The sequence below is a fragment of the Heteronotia binoei genome, chromosome 8 (genome assembly GCF_032191835.1).
Source record: "Heteronotia binoei isolate CCM8104 ecotype False Entrance Well chromosome 8, APGP_CSIRO_Hbin_v1, whole genome shotgun sequence".
In the NCBI taxonomy this organism is placed as follows: Eukaryota; Metazoa; Chordata; class Lepidosauria; order Squamata; family Gekkonidae; genus Heteronotia; species Heteronotia binoei.
Window position 1 is genome coordinate 132,110,567 of NC_083230.1, and position 6,213 is coordinate 132,116,779.

Here is a 6,213-nt window from a genome sequence, read left to right on the forward strand (position 1 = left end):
TCCACCGAGGGGCGGAGGGAGGAAGAAGGGGGGGGCATTCCTCGCAAATCCATCCTACCCATCGGGAGGTCACTGCTGTAGGCTCAGAGTGCAGGCAACGGGAGGCGGAGGGGAGGATAAGGTGTTTGTGCGATCTGACCGTGGGGGAGAGGGGTGGCTGCATTGCAATGGGCTGTGAAGGGCTGGTGGCATCTCAATGCAGTTGCGCTTGTTTCTGGGGTGCAAAGTGGTCCTTCGGAGGGTCAGGTGCCAATGGGGGGGTCTTTAGAAAGGGGCCGAGACCCCCCTCCACAGGGACCCCGAAAGTGGGTCACTATACAGTCAGCAAGGAGAGATGGACTGGCGTGAGCAGTCTATAGGCTGGCATTGGCATTCATGGGTGGCATCAGTTGCGAAGCGAGGGTGCTGGAGAAGAGCTTCTGCCAGTGTGCGGGAAGCCATCAGGAAAAGGCAGAAAGGGAGCCTCACGTAGGAAGTCAGCAAGCTCTCCCCACGTGTGCTCGGCTAGCACCCCCCACTCCATCGCAGCTCCTCCCAGTCCCACCCCAAGAGGAGGACAAGAAGGAAACGCCTGTGGGGAGGGAGGCTGAGACACACACACACACACACACACACATGCACACACACACAGAGAAGGCCCCGCCTTTCGGAGGACTCTGTTCCTTTGCCCTGGTGAGGGGCGGGGCTGCAGTCGCATGGATAGAAGCATGTTTGGGGGCATTGAAGGGAGGCAAGTGGGGAGTCCTGCCACTTCTGCTTTGCCAACGTTCACGGGGGAGGGGGGAGGTCTCGTTTTCTCGGGGGTCGTGGGACGCATTGAAGGAAGCTCTATAATCTCTGTGCATTTCTGTAGATCTGCCGGGGATCCCCACGAGAGGATCCGCCGGGGCCACGATCCCCACCTACGCCGTCTTAGTCACTCATTTTTGCATCTTTTTAATCAGCTATATATTTGAAAAGGAAAAAAAAGAACAAATATCTATATATCTATATCTATAGCCACCTTGTTTTGTTATGGTTTACTAAAGCTATATCTTGCTGGGCGGGGGGTACTGTGCTGCTCCCCCCCGCAACGCTTGTGGGAGTTTTTAGTGACTGAATGAATGAATGTCGGGGAAAGTTCTTTCAAAATCTGCTTTCAGATGCTCTGAAGTGTAATGATGGGGGAGCACAGAATTGCCCTTGGTTTTGGGGATGCACCAAGTCTTCCATTCATGCTGGGTAGAGCTGCGGGAGAGGGGGCGGAGGGAGTTCTGCCTCAGCCCACACCCCCTCCCCCAGCTCTTTTCTGCATTCCATGCAGGGGGCAGGACAGAGTTGCCAGCCTCCAGGTAGGGCCTAAAGATCTCCTGGAGTGACAACAGAGATTAGTTCCCCTGGAGAAAATGGCATTGTTCTCCACTGAGTCAGCAACCCTAAGCTGCGCTGGGTGCGAGAGCCGAGCTGCTGGGCTTGCCAGGCTCTATCCCCCAATCCCCCAGGATTTCCCAGCCTGGAGCTGGTAACCCTTCCAGAGACCACCAGGCCATTGGAGAGGTCATTTGGAGGAGTCTGTTGCCCACAGTGGGAGCTGGTAACCCTAGGCAACCCTACTGTCAACGGTTGGCCTTCAAAGTGTTGCGGAGAGCTAAGCTGCCCCTGACCAAAGAGTTCAGAGGGGATTCAGGAACCCGTCTGGATGCAGCCGAGTCCTCAAGGGTCGGGCCGGCTGGGACCAGGGTGTGTGCTTGATCCAGCATGGTGCTGCTCTTGGAGGGGACTTGTCTGCCTGGCCCCAGCTCTTGATCCTGGAACCAGGCGGGACATGATGGACAGAGGGAAGCATCTCCCCCAGCCCCAGTGCAGAGGCGATTGGGCGGCACTTGCTGATCTTAGGGTGGTTGAAATGTTCCAACCAAGCCCAGCTCGTGCAAAAGTAGGGGGAAATGGGCTCTCTCTAACGAGGCTGTGCTGCAGAGGGTGGGGGCCTTGGGATGGATCCATCCGGGGCATTTTTGGTAGCAGAAACTCCTTTGCATATTAGGCCACACACCCCAATGTAGCCTCCAAGAGCTTACAGGGTTCTTCTTACAGGGCCTACTGTAAGCTCTTGGAGGATTGGCTACATCAGGGCTGTGTGGCCTAATATGCAAAGGAGTTCCTGCTACCAAAGAAGCCCTGGATCCATCCATTCTCCAAGAAGCTTCCCTCCAAGGGGAGAGCCACTTAAGTTGGAGTAGGCTTCTTTAGGCTGTAGTGGGGTTTCACGCTTGCATCAATGGAGTGGTAAGAGAGGTAGGATCTGTTCATTCTTCTGGTGCTATAGAGCAGGAAGGAAGGAAGAAACCCCTGCCTGCCCGCATTCTCCCCCGAATGTTCCCAAGCTTCCATCAGGCAACAGTGCAGAAGTAGGTGGTGAGCCCCTCACACACGCACACACAGCTTTTGACTAGCTCCTGCTGGGTTAGGAGGGTGCTTTCCCAAGAACCTCTCTGCAGGTGCCCGGCTGTGGCTCAGGTCTTTCCTCCTGGGCCCTGTGGGGTTGGGTTGATGCTGAGCAGCTGGGCAGTGAGCAGGGTGAACGGTCTCTGGCTCTCAGTCATTGGAAATTATGCAATAGCTGAAGGCAAAGAGGATGGGACAGAATAGCTGGCGCTGGAATTGCCACCCCAGTATCCCCACTGGTGGTGTCCAAACGTGAATGAACACTGAAAGGCAATCAAGAGTTTCACTTCTAGAGAGTAAGATGTGCTCTTGGCCAGTCTGCACATTTTGATGCCAGTTTTCTAAACCACGTTTGAGAGCAGGGAAATATTTCTTGTTCTCATGGGGGAAGGATGCGCAAGCTTATCCGTGTGCTTAGCTACCTTCTGCCCATATGCCCTGTACATCCCAAACACAAACCCATGTGCCCTCCCCACCCCTGGCATTGAATTATAATATGTTTAAAATATTTTTACCTCACTTCAAAATGTAAAATTTTCAAGGCAGCTAATAATGTGAAATAATTAACATTTTTTTTAAAAAAAACCCGAATCTGTTCCCATAAAATCGTATTACTCTAATATAACCAGAGCAGCATCAGTCAGCCACGCGCATTAGCTGGTGCAAAGGCTTTGACCTCTGGCATAAAAGTCAGCAAAGCCAGTAGCCCCTCAGCCTCCCTCGGGTGGAGAGTCCAGAGTCTGGGCCATCTGTCTTTCATCAGAATTAAGGTAGCTAGGCTGGGCTTCAAAATACAGAGAACCCCCCGTCACTGCAATAAAACCCCAAGAATCAATGACATGAAACCCTTTGTGTGACGTTTCCCGTGGCTCCATGACTAGACACAGCCAATCTCCCCTCCGAGCATGTAGGAAGCTCATGTAGCCCTGGAGAGCCCACATCAAGTCCACAAAACCTCCATCATCTCCATCGCAATGCCCACCACCTAAACGTACTCGGATGCCCTCAACTGCTGAACGACTTCACCATCTGCCGGTTTTGCATGGTCATGCCCTGTCACACATCCTGTTCTCCACAGGTGCCTTGGTACACAACTTGCTCTTACGTTCACATCTTCTAAAGGACCACTGGCGTTCCAACCACACATCCATCCATCCTCCTTATTCCTGGCCCATGAGCAGCTGGTTGGAGTCTGGCTGGCTGGCTACATGCCTGAGTGCAGGTCCTGGGTCTCTGTCCCTTCCGCAGCTGCTTCTGGGGCACTGTGAGAAGACCCTACCTGCACCCCGCCTCCTTCTGAGGAGGCCTGAAGACTGCAGACTGCAACAAGGTCTGCAGGAAGTTCTCTTTGGGACTGGGGAAGCCCAATGCCTTTGCCCTTGTTTGGAAGAGCCCTCGCTTTTCCCTGAGGCTCTGTGTCTCTTCTGGAGGGCTGCTGAGTGGCACAAGATGTACTTCTGCTGCTCACTGCAAAGGCCAGCAGAGCCCCCTGGCATGGGGGCCGCTCGGTTTCTACCCCACCAAGCAGCTGCAGCCGTAACTGTGCTTCCGGGCACTGCGTGAAATCCTCAAAGCGAGGCTGAGGCTTCGAGCCATCGGCCACGAGGACACCACGGCTGAGTCCCAATCAGGTGTAGCTCCAAGGGACTACAAGGTTGCCCAGCTGAGTGCTGAGGAGGTCAAGTTTTTCTGATGCCAACGTTTCTTGAATGCCGCTGAATGCTAGCATTGGAAGAGGCATCGAGAGTTTTCTTGGCTCCCTGGGTTTTAAGCAGCAACAGCAACCATGGCCATTGTCCCTCCACCTCCAAACCAGAAATGTTTCTGCAACACACTGGTCAAACCCGGTGGCAGTCTGGGAAATCCTGTCTTTCTGGAGTCAGTCCCTACATTTCGAGGTTAATTTGTCTGAAAGAAATGCCACCGACCCCTTCCATTTTGAAAAGCAGGTGAGAAATCATCCTTTCTGGCTGGAAGACACACTTCCTTTTAACATGATCCCTTTCCCAGTGTGAGCTTCAAAAAGCCCTGGGCTCCACTGACAGCTGGTTGCCAGCACAGGTGGGAGCTGATTCTGTGCAGCATCCAACGTTCACCTGTTCCCCACAGACTAGCCAGGGAAGAGGAGGAGCAGCCAACAAGCCACCAGGTTTCTGTCCCATCTGGCTGGGGAACCGAAGAAGAGAGCCAGTTTGGTGTAGTGGTTAAGTGAGGGGACTCTTAAATGGGAGAACCGGCTTTGATTCCCCACTCCTCCTTCACATGCAGCTGCTGGAGTGATCTTGGGTTAGTCATAGCTCTCGCCAGAGCTGTTCTAGAAAAGGCAGTTTTTGTCAGAGCTCTCTCAGCCCCTTCTACTTCCCAGGGTGTCTGTTGTGGGAGAAGCAGGAAAAGGAAATTGTAAGCTGCTTTGAGACTGATTCAGACAGAAGGGCAGGGTATAAATCTATGGTCTTCTTCTTCTATCCACCCCTGGGTCTGGAGGCCATTGTGGCACCAGAGAAAGCTCAGAAACTGCACCTCCCAGCAGGAGCTAGGAAGCACCCAAGGGGATGGAAGAGAGCCCCATCCAGCAAGCAGAGGAAAGGGTCTGAGGCAGCAACTTGCCAGAAGGCAAATGGGGCTCCAGGCTTGCTAGTTCTGTGCTTGGAAGCGATCGGCCTCTGTCTGCAGGAAATCCCGTAGCTGAGACCACTCCCTCCAGGTCAGGAATAGTCCCAAATCGATAGGACTCTGCATGAGGTACCTCAGCCTGGCCTGGGGCGGGTGGTCAGCTCTGTCCAGCTTGCCCCCAGAGAACAGCAGGCTCCCTGGCGTCTTCATCAGTCCACTCGCCCATGCCCACCTTTGCTTTCCTGGCCAGGGAGGACGTCTTCTGCATGGTGCGTGTCCATCCCTTGCTGGACAGCACCATGTGGGAAGACGCTGTGGGTCTCTGCCCCACTGAGGCCCTTGTCTCCTCTCGTGCCATCACATCCTTGGCTCCTTCCCAGGTGTTCCTCTGAATGTTGTTCCCTGAGGAGCAAAGGCGGGGCTGGTTTCTGGAGCGAAGGTTCTGGTTTGGACTGTGTCCTCCCCCCCACAAGAGCAGTTCTGCCCCCTCTCTCTTCAGAGCAACTCACACATGTCGCATTCCAAAAGCCATTCCGGAGAACGCGGGCAGAGAGACAGCCAGGGGTGGAGGGGGGTGGTCCCCAGAAGCGACTCCAGGAAGGCCGCAGGCCGCACCGGGGGCAACTGTGATTTCTCATGGCTTCTCAATGACCTTTGTTACCTTCTGTACAAAGCAGGGACAAGTCTTTTTTTTGCTTTGGAACTGTTTTATAAGGTCATTGATGCTTTCGGGGGAGGTGGGGGGGGAGGTCTCGACTCAATCCGTTAACTCTGCACTCATAAAACTCGGGTTTGTATTTCCAGACGTCGAAAGCGAGAACAGCGAAGAAACCCTCCACATCCACCCGATTCTAGCTGTTTGCAGACAGAGGGCGAGTCGGGTTTAATTTGGCCAAGCAGAGGCCACGCAGCAAGCCCCACCCACACCCACACACCCCCGCTCCTGGTCTCACACCTCTGTCTATTGCCCACCCAAACTCACCTGTGCCCTTTGGTTTGTTTGGTTGTTTTTTAATTGACAGGGTCAGTTTGACGTCACCCCTTATTTTATATGGATTCCTCCCTGGGGAGGTCTCTCCTTCCGCAGAGTAAGGGAGGGGTGACTCACGCTCCTCCCCACCCCTGATGTTGTGATACGCCCCCCCCCCACACACAGAGATCTATGTTTCTTATATT